This window comes from Mustelus asterias, chromosome 6 (genome assembly GCF_964213995.1).
Source record: "Mustelus asterias chromosome 6, sMusAst1.hap1.1, whole genome shotgun sequence".
Lineage (NCBI taxonomy): Eukaryota > Metazoa > Chordata > Chondrichthyes > Carcharhiniformes > Triakidae > Mustelus > Mustelus asterias.
The window spans coordinates 73,908,653-73,927,674 of NC_135806.1; the positions used below are offsets into that span (position 1 = coordinate 73,908,653).

The window sequence follows — 19,022 nt, forward strand, 5'->3', positions numbered from 1 at the left end:
CAAGGACAACTTTCCAATCCACATCAGAACAATGTTGAAGCTTAGAAGCGGGATATTTTATCAATTTATAATTTGATGTATATTTCCTAATTGTGACTTTTAATTTAGATAAAGTTAAATTCGTTACCCCAGTGGGACAAATACAGATCATGACAATCAGATTTCAGCAGATATGTTGGGGAGCAGATAATCACACCACACATGTGGGGGGGGGGGGGGGGTGGGGGGTAGTCCCCCTTAAATACTTTATTAATGAAACAGTCTCTCGTTGAGGACGATGATTTAATTAAATTACAAGAGCTGTCCTCTGTGCTGAAACCTCTCTACTTGTTGGAAACATCGGCACATTTGTGCCAATGTGGTTAATTTGTATTTCCAATGCTTCAGTATTCTTCGTTCCAGTCGCTTGTCTCCTTTGCACTTTTGATTCTCCTTCGCGCATGTTTAACAATGTATTTTCGTTACGTTAAGAAAGTGCGCCAGGACACCAATGCAGAATAAAGCATTCGGGACACACACGGTCTGTCTCCCCTTTTTTCCCTCCCTGCCAGTTGATGCTGGGTGTGGAGGGGGGTGGATTAATGCCATAATAGTTGCAGCGCAGCGTATAATTTCTCTTGCGGACTGAACCTGTTCAGTGATCTGATTGTCCGCGACATCAAGTGCCAAATAATGGAAGGATGTTAATGTGGGCGCATTTTAAAATGACTTGGAGCTTTTGACTGGTTGTGGGAAAAAAAGTATTTTTCTTTTGTACTCAGTTTTCACTCCAGCACTTTAAACGTGGCTTTGGAAGGATATTGCGGCAGAAACAGCACACTATGTAAATAATTGAGCTATAAATGTGTGTCAACTCAATTAAAAACAATAAGCGTTGCCAAAAAGTAATTATTTAACTCAAACTCATTAATTAAGCAAGGCTAAATTGGAAAACAATTTTACAATAACTTTTGAAAAGAAAAAAAATGTTTAACAATTAAAAAACAAGACAAGTCCCAGACGCGGCTAAATTGTATTGTTTTGGGGGAGACAGCGAGCCAGTGGGGCCTCCCTTATCAAAGCCCAACATCTTTACAATTACAACTTTCGCCATCTTCACAGTGGAGTCAGATGCTGATCTTACCGCTAACCTCTAGTCTCTGCAATTACCTCAGGGCAAACATGAATGAATTGGAGTGATGTGGAGGTGCGATCAGAAATGAAATGGTAGGCATGTCAAAATGACAATGCATATTACATGGTTAAAAGAATAAATGATACGTGCGATAGCTGCGGGTGATTTCAATAGCTATCTGCAATATGCTCTTTTTTAAAGTGAATCCGAGAATTGATTCTAATTAACTGCGGGCAATTGCTCGAAGCATCTCCTTGCATGAGTAATGCCGTTTGTACACTGAATCGCAAGAAAACTATATATATAGGAATTGTGTACACATGCGAGTTAAAAACTTCGCCCAGAAAGAGCACCAAATGTCAGCGGTAGAGGTTGAAACCAACGGACCTGGAAATGCAATGCCTGTTTGTAGCGGTAAAGACATTGGTTCTTAATTTCTTTTTGTAGTGATTTGTGCCTGACTGCCTTCCCTCTGTGGTGCGTTAGTGTTCTTAAAATAGAGCGGAATTTCCTGTAAAATTGTTCCGTAAAATGTGTTTTCTATGTATGCGGATTAGATTTGCCTCGGTAGGAACTGACATCAAACGAGTTTCTGCATTCATATTTTTACTGAGTTCCAGTCTCATTTTGCGCTTTAACTTTCAAACGACAACGTGGGGAAGTGTTAGATCAAATGGGTATTCCAAGGCCTGCGTGAGGTTAAGTACAAAACAGCCAATATCTATTTTTGACTGAAGAAATCACATAGGTAGTTTGCTGGGGCTCTCTCAAAACTGTCACACCCGCGGACATAGAGGGAGAATATTTCTCAAGGATGTTTTTACTTTTATGAACTGTCCTTGATCGATTTTGCACTACGAGAACGCTCGAAATCTTTTTGGCAAACCAATTAAACGAAATCAAATAAACTGAGGGACAAGGTAAAAGTGGCAGCCCCTTAAAAAGAGGAGGAACCGCCCAAAGCAAAAGAAACCAAAGTACCAAGGAAACTTAAAACATTAAATCAAAATGTGACTAAGAGGATCAATAATACACCCCAGCCCCTGCAGGGCCCAACGGGCGCGGAAGGCCTCAATGGTGCCCCTGGATTCCACATTCTCCCTCTCCAGGGACACCTGGTCGCGAATGTAGCCGCGGTGGAGGCGCAGACAGTCGGGTTAGAGACCCCCTCAGTCGCCCGCTGCCTGGACCTGTTTATGGCAAGTCTGGCCAGGCTCAGGAGCAGGTTCATGAGGAGGTCCTCCATCTCTCCCCCCACTCCTCCCCCGCCACCCCCCGCTCCGCCACACCGGGTGCCCGTAAATCAGGAGCGTGGGACTGAAGTGCAAACAAACCATCAATAAAAAATTCTTTAGGTAACAAAAAAGGGAGTGCAGCCTAAAACAGTGAACATAAACGTGGTCCAAGACTCCACAAGACCACAAAAATGGCAGGTTTTTTGGGAGCCCGTGAACCGGTACAATTTACAGTTGCATGGAACTCCTGCATACACTAGCCTCCAACCCAGGTCCCCGATGTATTGGGGAAGGATCCCTCTGTCGAGGGGCCTCCACCGCCGGGTTGCAATGATGGGTGAGGACACAGTAGTGGAAGGTGTATAAATGAGAAAGCTTTATTAATGCTTCTGCCCAGTTTCGAAACCAGGACTTTTCATATGTTAGGCGAATGTGATAACCACTATACTACAGAAACAACTAAAAAAAAGGTTAGATGCCACTAAATAGATGGCAATGCTTTAACCATGTGTCCTGTAAGACCACCAGGGTCCCTTCCACCCTTATCAAGCGTAGTGCTAACCTTCTCTCCTTTCATACAACACGAGGTGGATGCCTAAGTGATGGAGTTGATTTCTTGTAGAAGTATTTTGTGATTGCATGGTTGTGCTAGGTGAGGTGTGGCAGTTAGAACCGCAAGCTGGCGAGTGAAAAATAAATGAGTAGGGCGGAAGGAGCAGCTGGTCACATCCGGAGAGTGGAGTGTCAGCAATGCAACAGGTTCACCATTTATATGTGCCCATATGTCTATTGTTTATTATGCATTATGTATATCTGAGAAATAAAATAATTTGTAATCCCATTCTTGGATTCTAAAGACAGAAGTGTTTCCAATTATGTAGGAGTCTTTTGCTAGCCAAACTCATCAAATATTATTATTGTGCTACTTAAACAACATTAATTTTAAAATGTGCTTTTATGTTGAAGAATGGTGAAGGGACGAGACACGTAACTTATACTTTTACCTATAATATAGAAAAGTAAAACAACATTTTTTTTTAGTTTATTTATTAGTCACAAGTAGGCTTACATTAACACTGCGATGAAGTTACTGTGAAAATTCCCTAGGCCCCACTCTGGTACCTGTTTGGTTACTGAGGGAGAATTTAGCATGGCCAATGCAACTAACCAGCACGTCTTTCTGACTGTGGAAGGAAACTGGAGCAGCAGACACAGGGAGAACGTGCAGACTCGTTGCAGTGACCCAAGCTGGGAATCGAACCGGGGTCCCTGGCTAACCACTGTGCCACCTTTTAATCGTTATAATCCTCTAGAAAGCAATTTCAGATTAAAGACATAGATTTGAGATTAAGGGCCAATTTTGCTCCTACTTCCTTACAGTACCTGAGATACAGCCCATCGGCAGAAGCTATTCAGTGATTGTGGGCCATATTATTGCGGAGATGTGTCCTGAAGCAGTATTCGAGGTGGTATATTTTTAACAGATGTTTGTTGTGGCACATGGCAGCGAGTTTAAAATTATGCGCAAGGGCACACCAAGAGATATTTTCATTGGATGGTTTGAACTTCACGGAATGTAATAGAGCAGCCTTTCATTTTCATGTTTTCAGGTATTGGAGCATGAATTACTGTTATAAATCTCCCGAATCCCAAGACTGCCCACAATAATAATATAGAATCAATCTAAATTTGCCATTGCAGAGATTGTTGTATTTTGCTTTTAACGCTGACAGTTCAAGCGATGTTGGGAAATCGATCGGGTCCTGTTTGTCACAGTTGCTTATTTTTGTACTTACGCTATTGTGAAATGCCAAGTGCGGAAAAGTTGGATCGCAATATACACTGGTTGCATAACAAATGATCTGAATTTGGAATTGCCCGAGCGGCGACTCAGTACTGGGATTCTGAAAGAATGACAGAAAATCTTTGAAAGATAAGATGACACTCACCTCGCTGAATCTGCCGCCCACATTTACAATAGTCCAAAGTAAAATACGTTGAAGCGACACGGTGAAATGATCTACAGTAAGCTTCTTGTATTAGAATCCTTATTGGTAAGTTAGTGAGTACGGTTTTTTTGTGTGGCACTTCTGAGTTCCTGAGCCCCTGTCCACTTGGTGAATGGGTTAATTATGGCATTGGGCATCGAGTGTAATATCTAAACCAGCGTTGAGTTGGCAGTCGGGTCTTGGACAAGGTACACGCACGGGTCTATATTTATTGTATTCCAGGCGCACACGGTAAATTTCCATTTTTACACGATGAATGATGGCCCGAATACAGTATTCAAAGGGAGATTATCGCTCAAGCATGAAGAAGGCTCATTAATGTGTGCGAAGAATAATGGTAACTATCTGTTTTTCTTTTATAATCACTGCAGTACTTTGGGAATAAAGTTTATTTTGTTATACACCATGTACCTATGGACGTCCTGCGCTCTGATTTATTGAAGTATCGAATTCCTAAATCGATCTTCTTACGATTTTCTATAAACTGTGAAAACATTCCAAATCCTAAAACTCCTTACTTTCTCCCCTTTTTAATCTCAGTCAAATAAAGGGCTCTACAATATTGCCAGAAAATGCTGCCGAGGAGTACAATGGATTTTGTATATTATTTATTGCTTTGTTTCTTTTTCGTTAACCTGGTCAATTATATTTTATATAAATTGTGACATAATTGTCGCCAACCTGTATAATGAGATAACCAGGGTTCCTATAGACCAATTATTCTTTTTTCAAATCAAATATCACCAATCAGAATGAAAGAATTAGAGGGCATTTGTTTTGCCCTACCATCTAAGTCAACGCGAGCAGTTGAAACAGTTTTAGGTGCTCTAATAAATATATAAGCTCCTTGTATGTTTGAATTAAAATCCAGTTATTCGTCTATGGAAAGGTAATAATGATTTAATTTGGGAAATAAATGTGTTAGTTATCGTTAGGTTGCTCGTAGCAAGCTGTTCAATAGCTCTGTTAAGTCGTGCACTTAATTATGACTTTGAATCCTAAATTGGAGCAACTTTACCTGTTTTGCTCACTTATATATTGGCATAAAGATCAGCCAGAACAATTCTGACAGCATTTGTAGACCAGACCAGTACAAGTTTCTGTCTATTGTGTTTGAACAGATATCTTTAGATGAATCATTTGCTGTTTTATCTTAATTATACCAATTGCATATTCAGGGATAAAACCAGGAGAGATGCAGAGAGAGATGAATGTGTATGGGAGAACGAGAGCAAGAGGAAGAAAGTTAGAGCTCTTTTTTTACATCAAACAAGGGTGTTCATTATAGAAATATACAAAATGCAATATCAAAAATGAATATACTGCTTATAATTTTAGCACAGTCATAAGAGTTCCCTCAAGTTTCGCAAATTGCAATAGCATATAGACAATCTTCCCCCCCTCCCCCCCCCACAGGCCACCAACATCTACAGAAATAAACAAATATATGTAAAATCAAATGCTTAGAGTAATCATTATGCAAATGTCAAAAGGAACAAATAACTCAAACTCTTAATGTTACCATAGTGCAGAAAGTTGATGATTAATAACTAACAAATACACGTCACCAAGCTTCGCACACTTTGTAATACTTAGGAAAATGTAATTTTATCAAAAATATCAAAACATCAATCATCTAATGGTGGCCCTTTATGATATTAAAATAACCTTTGAAAATTTTCTTGGCTTTAAAATAGAGGTCAAGGCACAAGTTTTCATTTCAGTCAGGCACTTTTATGTGTGTTTGTTTGCTCAATCCTAATCTTTGAACAAACAGCACAGGATAAACTTGGTGCTGTTGACACAAGGAAAAGCCACACAATACTTCTCTTACACTCTGCAAGTTGATGATTGGTTAGTGATGCTTTGCTTTTGTATTTCTAATAGGAAGCTAATGATTTGCATTGGGAAATTGAATAATATAATTGGTGATAAACCTGTGAACAAAATGTCAAATTAAAGAGAGAGATTAGAAAGGATGAAGAATGCTTGCCCAAAGATATGCTAACATCAGTACTAAACACTGGCAGGCAAAGTTCCATTTTTCTCAACAATATATCAAAGGTGCAACCTGATGGACTAATCTGTTGACACAATGGGCCCGATTTTACCATTTGGAGTCTAAGGACCAGATCCGAGCCCAGAGTCCTCTTTGCAGCGCGCCCATACACTTTTTGCCGGCTCCGGTCGATCCGCACAGTGGGCGGGGCTTAGCGCTGCCGGAACGATCGGAGCTCTGAACTGCACATGCGCAGTTCGAAAAAAAATCTGAAGCAGCGCGCCCGGGCGGGAAAGAAAAACAAGCAGAGAGAGCGGCTCTCTGACACTTGGAAGAGTTGGCAATAATTATACCTGCTCTTGTTAGAGAAAATACTGTTCTAACAATCTGATAACGCTATTAAACTCAAAGCTCTTGTCGAAAGATTACACTGCATCTATTTCAACTGCCTACTTTAGTCTCAGTAATGAATGTGAGCTGCTTGGGTTATTTTGGGCTGATTGTGTCCACTTGCAGGGCTCAAGTGAAAAATAAAATGTGCATTTCTGAGAATCTTCGACCACACAGAACAAATTACATCCATATCATTTTGAGTGTCTGTTCATTCCTGTTGTCACAGAGACATCTCCCCATCAACATATTGTAAAATAAATACATAACAAACCCAGTACTTGTAGCATATATCCTGAAGCAACAGTTCTTTAGAAGAAATTTCTAGTCCCAGGAACATCTAGGATATACTTAAACAGTGTTAGAAGTTTAATATTTGAGATCAAATGAATGTAATAGTAGTTTATGCAGAAAAATCAGTTCATTAACTTTCTAAAGTGTAACAATATTTTGAAAAGAGATGCTTTTTACTGTTAAAGGATAGGAATTAAAACATTCAAATGTTTCAATTCCTATCCTTTAACAGTAAAGATAATGAATGGTTTACATGCCTGGAATGGTTTACGTCCTCCCCCCCCAACTAGAGATCCATCCTTCCCCCCCCCCAACCAGAGATCCATCCTCCCCCCCTCCCTCCAACCAGAGATCCATCCTCCCCCCTCCCCCCCCCCCCCCACACACTCGCAGAGCCGCCACCGACCCGGGACAGTGGAATGGCTGCGACTACAAGACACCCGTAAGTACCAGAGAGCTTTCGGACGCCATGCACCTACCTCCTCACCAACCCTCACTGAGGAAGTGCCGGCTTCTGACTTTTATTTAGCAGGTCACTAAAAGCGCGGATCTGGATTGGGCCGCGCGGTGGTAAAGTGGGATTTGGTGTTAGAGTTGGGTGGGCAGTTCATTAAATCGATTTAAATGCATGCTAATGTATTTACATCGTCGGGCCGCCCGATTCCGCGCCCGAATCGGGTGTCGGTAAAGCCGCAATCTGCTCGGATTCGGGTGCAGATTGCGTTAAAGGCCTGATGCCCGAATTTACCGCGATTTCGCACCCGAAAACGGGCGCAAATCTTTGGTAAAATCGGGCCCAATCTGTCACTTTAATTTGACACATCATTCTTCTTGCCAGTTGAGTGAGATCACCAGATTGTGATTGACCTCTGGAAATACGTATGCTGTTGACCGATGGACTGTGCTAAGAACTGAACTAATTGTTCAGACCTATCATAGAATCGTTGGCACTGACACTCTTATAAGGCGGCTCCACCAACCACTTTAACCTGCCAAAGTGGACCTGTTTCAGATCCTCTGCGTGGGTTATCTGAATGGGAGGAGTAGGCTGGTGGCATCAACAAGGATGCAACACGCCAGACAGAAGGGAAGCAAAAATCTGAGGTATTTAGGGCGGTTGATACTTCCAGCTACCCTTGGGCAGAAACCTTCTAAATACTTGTAAATCAGTGTCCAGATATATACATAGAATCCAGAAGCTGTATTCATGGTCTACCAATTGGACTATCTGTTGTGGAATAAAGACTGACTGGATTGATGGGAGGGGTGACAGATCACTCCAAGAAGGTGGTTAATGACTCTTCTGAGATTTTGTAATCATCTGAAGCTATCTCACATAAGACCACAAATGGTCAAATTATTTTGCATTCAGTTCTCCAATAGTAGAGTGCAAATTCACAATCACAACCACTCGAATATTATTGTCCAAGAACTGGGCCTCATGTTACTCTATTCACAACATTACAGCTAGGTTTGTTTAATTTCATTATTTTACAGAACTCACAAACTACTAAATGAAAATAAATGAGATTTTAAACTCGGTCTACTCAATGTAAATAGGGCAATAACAGCCCAATAATGGCTTAATATCTCATTTACTCCAGCCATCATCACCACCTTTAAAGGGTTTAATTCAGGGGGACTGAAGTGCTTGCCTATTTCAGGCCGTAAACCTTTTCAATAAACAAGTCAGAATCCTATGACCTATATAGAGTGTCAGTTAATATTTTAGGACCTAACAGATTGAAATGTTTGCTGTAATACTGTAGCAATATCATCCAGTTTAGGCTGGCCATCTAGCCAACGAGGAGCCCAGAAGTAAGTATTCAGTTTTGTGGGAATATTGCATAAAATAACCTGAACCATGATTTATTCAGGGCATCCTTCTCTTCCCGCAAACAGGTACCCAACCTAACGTTTTCTGGGTAGTCCTGGTGTGCAGGCACCAAATATTGGACCAGCTCAAACGCTACCCCAATTATTCTGATACCTAATAGCAAGGTCTGGAAGGACTAAGTTCATTTCAAGTTTTAGGCAATTCTGAATAAAAGTTCTCAGTGTAACCATCATTTTTTTGAGGAATACATTATTGTTACAACCATTTTTGGTTATTAATTTATAAAGAAGGGAGTATGCAAATCAGTTCAATATTTTCTGAAATTATAGGATTTCTCAGCATCACTATAAAGTCATGGACCAAAAGAGCTACTCCCCCATATTACATGCTGAGATCAACTTATTTATGTAGGTGTAGTATGATAGGTCAACATGTTTAGTTGTTTATTTTTCTACAGTAATGCTATTTATTTATTTTGAAGGAACCAATCAAAGTAGAATTTACTTCACTGTGGCTAATTAGATCTAGTGCAAATCTTTTACCAAATCCGAACAGACATTATTCAGTGGATATCGTGAATAGTGGCAAGTACTCCAAACAGTGTTCTAGATAAAATTAGCTATCTCAACACTATCAAGATATGTAACTATGGTGCTTTTGCTTCGGAACCATTCTTTTAGCTTTGCTCTGAAACTATTTCAAAGCCATTGTAACACCCACTTTATGCATGACCAAACTGGGAGACATATTTTAGATAAAATTGACCAAAAGACTATATAAGGACAGAAAGATGTCTTTTAATTTGTATCGAGCAGTTCTATTAATATAATCCAATAAGTTATTTGCTTTAAATGCAGCTTCTCTCCATTGGTCATGATCTGTCCAAAATAACATATTTTCTCTCTCAATTGGTTGCAGTTTTTCTCTCTCAACTTGTTGCAGTATTATACAATTAAATATGAGTATTTTGTGTTGGGCTTACTTGTATGCATGGCACTGCATTTACCAAGATTAAATACCATTTGCCATTATTTGGTCTATTTTTTGAGTCACTTTCCATGCATTAGATTGTACTCTTATTTTGTATTCTTATCTTTAAGCCAGTACACAATTTTTATTATTTTCTTATTTACTGACCATTCCTGCTAAAGGCACTATTCAGGTCATTAATAAAAACAGTAAAGTGTAGTGCACCTAAGGTTAGTGCCTGGGGATCACTACAAATAATATATCTCCAGGTTGATCCATAATTGTTGATACAATTTTTTAGGCCCAGCATTGGAACCAGCATCATAATTCATCATATCAAATTCCCACTGCTACCATATAATTTCATCTTGTGAAATAACTTAGCGTTAAGTTTTCTGAAAGTCCGGATAGGTAATATTAACAGGATATCCCTCATTCATGATCTAGAAAGTGGCCCCTTTTTTCAAATTGATCAGCAAAGGCAATTCTTATGATCCCTCCAAGTATCTTACAATTGACAAAGGACAGGCTGGTAGGCCTATGTACGCTATCATTAAGTTTAAGGAATTTTTCAGATGATGGTGTTTCCTATTCCGCTTACTGAAGAGTCACCGGGGAATGTACCTTTACAGCTGCAGGCTGCCTGTGGCCAGTTTTCGGCAGGGAGTTAATTGGCTAAGGACGAGACTTGCACCCCACATTAGAGAGTTGCCAGCTGTCCAATTAACCGGCAACTCTATACTCCCAGCAATGCCAGGTTTTGAGTGATGGCCACTGGTGAGACTACAGCCAGTTTGAGAAGAAGAAGAGCTAGTGGAGGCTGGACAGTAGGTAAGTCTGGGGTATTGGCGAGACCTGACTGGCAGCCCCCAGCAAAAGGAGTGAGGGGATAGGATGGCCTGGTTTGGGAGGTATGGGCAGGAGAGTTAAAGCGTGTTTGACCTTGGGGGCATATGCGTCCAATGGGCACAGGGGAACCCAAGGTGATTCTCCCCTCCCTTGCCCAAAATCAACCGACGTAGGTAAAGATGCCAAGCTTCCTGCATGGCATGGGCCTCCCCCTGCCATGGGTAAAATAGTTGTGGTGGTGGGATTAGGTATGTAAGTAGCAATTAGTTGGCCACTTAAGGGCCTCAATAGGCCCAAGGACAGGTACCACAACACTGACACCTGCAACCACTCCATAAAAATGGGATACAGGTCGGGCAGGGTGGTCGGCAGTGGACTGGCCACATGCTGCAATTCATGACCCATCTTGCCTTTAAACCCACCTGTGGAGTGTTGTAAAATTCTGCTCTTAACAAATTATCTTTAACTCCATTGAGTTATGCTTGATATGAGCAAGAAGGCCTCTTACCCCTTTAGAAAGCTGGGTGAATAACTTCTGTATCCAGTGCCCCATTGGTATTGTGATTACCTATTCTATCCAAGATACATTTTATATTTTAATGTTTATGAAGTTATTTAATACCAACCACCCCACAGCTGGAATGTCAGTATCACCCACAAAGTTTTCCAAAGGTCCAGATGGATCATATCAACTGGATGTCCTTCATTCACTAATCTAATAACTTCTTCATAAATATCTTTTCTGGAAGCTGGCTTGACATAAAATAATCATTTAACTGCACTGCCATAACTTGAGAATCAGTTTGAATCTCTCCTGAAGTGTCATTCAGTGGCCCTACAAGATCTTTAATGGTTTTATCACTCCTGAAGGAACAGAAAAGGCTGTGTCTTTACTGCCACAAATGTGCACCACTTTATTTTACAGAGATATCCTAACTACTTTTGTCCCCCCCCAATTGCATACATTTGTCCCTTTTCCCCTGTGAGTTAAATTCTTTAAGCCTATTCTTATAGAATACTTTTGCCTTCAATCTAATTTGACTGTGCACGTTCCTTGTCAGCCATGGTGATTCCAGCAACACAAGTGCTTTGCTGCCCTTCACTGGTGATAAGCTCTCGAGTGCAGATAGAAATACAGCCAGGAGCCCATCAACAAAATTTAAATAAATAAATTTGGTCACTGTGGTTCATTACCTTTAGATATGCACTTTTATAACTAAGGCTAAAAAATAGACTTACTCCATGTCTTGTGTTCTTATTTACCTCCCCTTTTGTTCTTTACCCCCTTCCCCATTCCCTTGCCTTTCTACAGTGCAAAGGAGACCATTCAGCCCATTGAATCTACACTGGCTCTCTCAAAGAGCATTCTATCTAATTCCACTCCCCTGCCTTTACCCTTAACCTTGCACATTCTTTCTTTTCAGATAGCAATCCAATTCCCTTTTGAATACCTCAATCAAATCTGCCTGCACCATTCTCTCAGGAATGTCATTCCAGACTCCAACCACTCTCTGGGTGAAAACATATTTCCTCACATCACTTTTACTCCTTTGCACATTAATATGAATCTGTGCCCTCTTGAGAGCGAACAGTATCTTACTATTTACCCTGTCCATACCCCTCAGGATGTTGAATAACTTCATTAGGTCTCCTCTCAGCCTTTTCTCCAAGGAAAACATACTCAATCTTTCCAATCTTTTCTCATCGCTACAGTTGTTTATCCCTGAAAACATTCTTGTACTCTCACAATGCCTCACACCCTTCCTCAAGTATGGTATCCAGAGCTGGATGCAATACCCCAGATGAGGCCTGATTGGTGTCTTATACAAGTTCAACATGACCGTCTTACTCTTTACTCAATGCCCCATTAACAAAACTTATGATACCATATGCTTTGTTAACTGCTTTCACAACATGTCCTGTCACATTCAATGATATGTACATATACACCAAGGTTCCTTTGTTCCTGTGCCTCTTTAAGAGTGTCTCCCTTTATTTAAACTGTCCCTTCACATTCTTTCTGCCAAAATGGATCATTTCACATTTCTCTGCATTGAATTTCATCTGCCACTTGCTTGCCCAATCCAGCAATATGTCTATATACTTTTGAAGTTCAAGACTATCCTCATTGCAGTTAACAATGCTTCCAGTCTTCATTTCATATGCAAATTTTGAAATCATGCACTGCACACTACAGTCTGGGTCATTAATATATATCAGGAAGAACAAAAGTCCCAGCATTGATCCCTGGGGAACTCCACTATAGACCTTCCTCAAATCTTAAAACCAGCCATTTATCACTACTCTGTTCCCTCTCGCCCAGACTATTTCTTACCCAAATGCCTACCTTCCCTTTTGTTACATGAGCTAGAATTTTGCTTACAAGTCTGTTATGTGGCACTGTATCAAATGACTTTTGAAAATCCATATACTCCATCCACATCAACAACATTACCCTTATCAACCTTCTCTGTTACCCCCTCAAAAAACTCCAGCAAGTTAGTTAAATAAGATTTTCCTTTAATGAATCCATGCTGGCTTCCCTTAATTATCCTGCATCTGTCTAAATGACTATTGATTTTGTTGAAGTTTCTCTACCACTGAAGTCAAACTGACGAGTTCCCTACATTATCCTTACACTTCTTTTGAACAATGGTATAACATTCACAACTCTTCAGTCTTCCAGCACCTCTGTGTTAAGGTAAGTCTGGAAGACTAACACCAATGCCTCTGCAATTTCCACTCTCTCCTCCTGGTCCCTTATCAATTATAAGCAAATGTAACCCAAAACCTTCTCCCTCTCAACTGTAAATTTCTTGAATGTACCAGTTACCTCGTCTCTCACCTCTGCCTGAGTAGCATCCTCTTCCTTTGAAAAGACAGATGCAAGGTATTCATTTAATGCCTTCACAAGTTCTCATGCCTCCACATGCAAGTCTCCTTTTTATCCCTAATCGACCTTACTCTTTCTTTTAACGCCCTTTTATTATTTATAGGCATATAGAACAGCTTGAGATTCCTTTTTATGTTAGCTGATAATTTCTGTTCATGCTCCCTTCATGCTTTTCTTAGTTTTTTCTCTTCCCCTCTGGTTGTTCTATATTGAGCCTGATTATTGTATTTTCTACCAGAGATACGTCAGATTCTTACATCTTCAACTTCACCTCTATCTCTCTCGTCATCCAGGGTGCTCTACGCTTATTTGTCCGACCTTTCCCCTTCAGGGGAATAAACTTTGACATTGCCTGCAATAATATCTCTTTTAAGATACCCCATTGTTCAGCCACCATATTTTCTGCTAACATTTGGCTCCAAATCACTCGACTCTGATGCATTCTCATTCCATTAAAGTTTTCTTTTCCCAGTTAATTCTCCCGGCTCTGGATTGCTTCTTGTCTTTTTCCGTAGCCAACCTAAACCTTACAATGCAATGGTCACTGTTGCCTAAACACACTCTCACTGATATTTGATCCACTTGGGATAACCCAGTCCCCAGAACCAGGTCCAACAGTGCCTGCCCTCCCATTGTTCCAGAAACATATGCTGCAGAAGATTATCGTAAACACATTCCAGGAACTCACGTCCTTCTTGTCCCATTGCAGTATTCCTATCCCAGTCTATATTTGGATAATTGAAATTTGCCATTATCATTACTCTATAATTCTTGCAAAAAATTGCTTCTCTACATCTCTCCCACTGATTGGTGGTCTATATACTCCACCGATCAATGTTATTGCACCTTTTACATTCCTTACTTCTAGCCAGAGAGATTCTGTCCTTGACCCCTCTGGAATACCCTCTCTCTCCAGTACAGAAAACCATCGCTGTTTTTAAAACATTCTGACTTCTCCAGTCCTGGTGAAAGGTCATTGATTTGGAACATTAACTGTTTCTCTCTCCATGGGTCCTATCAGATTGGTTGAGTATTTCCAGCAGTTTCTGCTTTTATTTCAGATTTCCAGCATCTGCAGTATTCTGTCTTAGTAGCTAGGGAAAAAATGAGTCTATAAAGTATCCAAAGAGAAATCATTATCTTCAGGCAGAGAAATTACTAAAATACTAATTGAGTATTTTGTATCTAACTTCACAAAGGAACCAGATGATGTGAAGTCTGCACTAAAATAGGAGAGAGCAGTTATGGATCAGATTGCAAGAGATAGAGAAAACATACTTTACTTTACAGGGACAAAATGGAGTTTAATTTGAAAAGATATGAGTTAAATCAAGCAAAATCAATATGCATTTGTTAAAGGCCAATTGTGCCTGCCTAATTTGATTAAATACTTTGAGGTACTGAAGAAAGTTGATCAAGGTAGTGCAGTAGAAGCTGTATATATAGACTTTTGGAGGGTGTTTGACAAAATGCCATACAGGGAGGATGGAAGCCCATGCATTAAGGAGAATGTGGTGGTCTGGGTACAGAATTAGCTCAGTGACCATCAGCAAAGGGCGGTGGATGATGTTCTCCAGACTGGAAGATGGTTTCTAGTGCTGTTCCCCCAAGGGTCAGTTTTGGATTTATCGCTCTTCTCAACTTTTTATAAATTCTGTATAGGGAGCTGCATTGTCAGATTTGCAGATTATACAAAACCTGATGGAACAGTAAATAGTGATGGGGATAGTTACAGGCAGGATAGTGAAAAGGCCAGAAACATGGCTGATGGAGTTCAGTGTGGAGAAGTGTGAAGTTGTGTATCTGGGTAGCCTTTGATGAGATACAAAGGGGGGCTACCAGGGTGTTACAAGGACTGAAGGATTTCAGCAAAGAAGAGAGATTAGAAAAAGTAGAGGTGTTCCTGTTAGAATAGAGAAGGTTAACAGGTGACCTGATTGAGGATTTTGAGATGATGAGACATTATGATAGAGTTGATTGAGAAAAACATTGGGGGTGATTCTCCCAGCTGAGAGTCTCAAGTGGCGGCCGTGTACTGGGCATCACACTTGGTGCCACGGCCTCTGTGTGTCTCTGGCTGCTGGATTTCTGGCGCTGTCAGGTCCACACTAGAAATCGGCGCAGAGCTGTATAAATTATTTAAATGAAGATTTGAATGTCATTAGCAGGCCCAGGACTGAAGTCTCCAGCCCACTAGCCTCTCCCTCCCATCCCGTGCCAAGAGTGTTTCACTCCAGCAGGGTTTACAACAGCTCCCCACTAGCAGGGAGCTGGCAGCCTGACCCCGCTGGTGTAAAGTGGGGTCATGGAGACCCCTCAGAGGGTTGGGGTAAGGCAAGTGCCCCTGGCATTGCCAGCTTGGAAGTGCCAGCTTGGCCCCTTGACACTGCCCAAGGGGCAAAGTGGTAATGTCCAGGGGCACCTTGGCACTGCCAAGGGGGCGAGGTCAGATGGGGCAGGGACTGGACATCGAGATTGGGGGGGGGGGCAATTGGGTGATCGGGACTGCTGGGGGTTGAGGGGGGGGTCGAGACTAGCCTGGACAATCTGGGAGGGCAGTGATCAGGCCATGGGGGTATTGGTGGGGCAGTGATGGGGGCTTGCCGTGTTGGCCAACGATTGAGCTGGCCAACGATCAGGAGGCCAGCAATGTGGGGCCACTGCTCATGTACCAATCTCGGCGCTGACAGATCAACACATACTCAGTGCTATGCTCCTGGCCTCTCCAGTAGGAATAGTCCCTACTTACTGATTTTTAATAAGATTCACGCTAGTGCACTTTGCAGTACACAGAGCGTCGGAGATTCATTTTGAAAATCCTGTTGAAAGAACCAGCAGGATTTACTCCAGTTTTTACACATATTTGGCACTTAGAATTTTTTTGGGAGAATTCCACCCATTGCCTTTGGCGAGTTGATCAATAACAAAGATTACAGATTCAAAACTATGGCAAAAATTCTCGACTGAAGTTGAGTTTTTTTTCCCACTGAAGAGTTATAGCAATCTGGAGTTCTATTTGAAAAGATAGTGTAATCTTATTTCCTAATGTGCGTTGGACACATATTTCAGGATGAAGAACTTAACTGGGTTACAGACAAAAAACTGGAACATGGGACTAAGCACCACTGCATTTTTTAAGAAACATCACAAGTTTGAAGGGTAGACTGACTTCTTTCTAAAAATGTTACTATAGTGGGAGAAAGGGTAAGGAATTAAGATTTAACAAAAAAAAGGGTGTTGGATAAACATATCATCCCTGAATTTACTTGCATTTTCAAATAGCGATTGTAATGATCATGGCAGATTCCATACAGGAATACAATTTAGGATGGAAACCTATTTTTACTGAGTTTCTATCCCATTTATGGATTGATAAAATTTCCTGGTTTGGCGTGGGGCTGTTTCTAACCCTTATCTCTCCAGCAACATAAATGTTTCTAGTGAGAAGTAATGTTGCACTAACACAATAGATTTGAATTACTATTCCAGCTGTCCCTTTGCACAAGTTTTGTCACTTATGACCAGATAAACAAGATAGTGTAACATGTAATGACTAGCTGATGGCTATGCCTGTTAATTGCTGGGACAACTTTTGTTCTTATTAGTTTTGTAAACCATTTACCTATGAGAAGCCATTGATAGTGACCTTAAACTGAACTTCCTTACTCACAGACCACAATCAGTAAGGATAGGCAACAACATCTCCTCCACAATCATCCTCAACACCAGTGCCCCACAAGGCTGTGTTCTCAGCCCCCGCTACACTCCTTATACACCTGTGACTGTGTGGCCCAATTCCCCTCCAATTCGATTTTCAAGTTTGTTGATGACACCACCGTAGTGGGACAGATCTCAAACAATGATGAGATGGAGTACAGGAATGAGATAGAGAATCTGGTGAACTGGGGCGATGACAATAATCTCTCCCTCAATGTCAACAAAATGAAGGAGATTGTCACCAACTTCAGGAAGCGTAGAGGGGAACATACCCTTGTCTACATCAACGGGGACGAAGTAGAAAAGGTCGAGAGCTTCAAGCGTTTAGGAATCCAGATCACCTGGTCTCCCCATACCAACACCATAGTTAAGAAAGCCCACCAACGCCTCTATTTTCTCAGAAGACTAAGGAAATTTGGCATGTCAGCTACGACTCTCACCAAGTTTTACAGATGCACCATAGAAAGCATTCTTTCTGGTTGTATCATATCATAGTATGGCTCCTGCTCTGCCCAAGACCGCAAGGAACTACAAAAGTTGTGAATGTAGCCCAATCTATCATGCAAAGCAGCCTCCCATCCATTGACTCTGTCTACACTTCCCGCTGCCTCGGCAAAGCAGCCAGCATAATTAAGGACCCTACACACTCCAGACATTCTCTCTTCCACCTTCTTCCGTCGGGAAAAAGATACAAAAGTCGAAGGTCACGTACCAACCGACTCGAGAACAGCTTCTTCCCTGCTGCTGTCAGACTTTTGAATGGACTTATCTTGCATTAAGTTGATCTTTCCCTACACCCTATCTATGACTGTAACACTACATTCTGCACTCTCTCGTTTTCTTCTCTATGAATGGTATGCTTTGTCTGTATAATGCGCAAGAAACAATACTTTTCACTGTATGTTAATACATGTGACAATAATAAATCAAATCAAAACAAAAAACTGACCTTGAGGAACTTACTGATTATTTGCAATTTTACGATCCTATTCATTGTGATGGACACTATTACCAGCATGTGTAGCTTTCCATTCGAAGAAGTGGAGCTGTGAATGACAGAACAATGATGTTGGAAGCATCAAAGAACGATGCAGCCAACACTTAAGTATCCTAACCCCCTCAATATGTATCTATAGGTCCAGGAAGCCTTATGAAGATTTAACTGAGGAGCTGTCACTTCGCAGACTTGAGTTTAGTAAGGTACCCCTGAATGAAGTGCACCAGATTCCATACAGTAATTTGTAGCCCAGAAAAAGGGCCTGCCAGTAATTGTCAACTGTTCTGCCTTTGGCCCATTCTTGCTGTAAATGGAGACTTCAGCAAGATCACCTTGGATACTATCCAATTCTACATTCACTCAGAAAGCAGGAGAACTCATCCAATTTGGGATGACGTCATAGCAGCAAAGGCCATTCAAACTTATCCAGCTCTTGATTCCTATAAGCTTATGGGGGGCAATAGATGAGAATCCATATTGCATTGCATTATGGATGCCTACCATTGATTTCCTGATTAGAAAGGAATTCCTCTGCTGAATTTTCATATTGTTTCTGGCGAGCAGAAATTATTTCTCCATGTCAATGCCATATTTTTGGACATTCGGTATGATGTTCATGTCATGCAAAACTCTAACCTCCGAGCAATATTCAGAGAAGACAGCCACATGTTGCCATGGATGTTCAGCACAAATTTACTATTTAAAAATAAAATGTAAAT

General features: G+C 41.0%; 1 protein-coding gene and 1 non-coding gene across 3 annotated transcripts in view; one reads left to right on the forward strand and one right to left on the reverse strand.

The window, feature by feature from the left end:
- Window positions 1–2,811: 2,811 nt before the first annotated feature.
- Window positions 2,812–2,933, reverse strand: LOC144495407 (U6atac minor spliceosomal RNA). The gene has a single exon (XR_013498256.1). It is a non-coding gene; the product is annotated as a U6atac minor spliceosomal RNA (small nuclear RNA).
- A 1,134-nt stretch (window positions 2,934–4,067) lies between these two features.
- LOC144494934 (aldehyde dehydrogenase 1A1-like) overlaps window positions 4,068–19,022 on the forward strand; it is a 134,901-nt gene continuing 119,946 nt past the window's right edge. Inside the window, exon 1 of one of the 2 annotated variants that reach the window (XM_078214554.1) lies at window positions 4,068–4,379. The gene's annotated coding sequence lies outside the window, so the exon portion shown is untranslated. The other variant, XM_078214557.1, reaches the window with a different exon arrangement.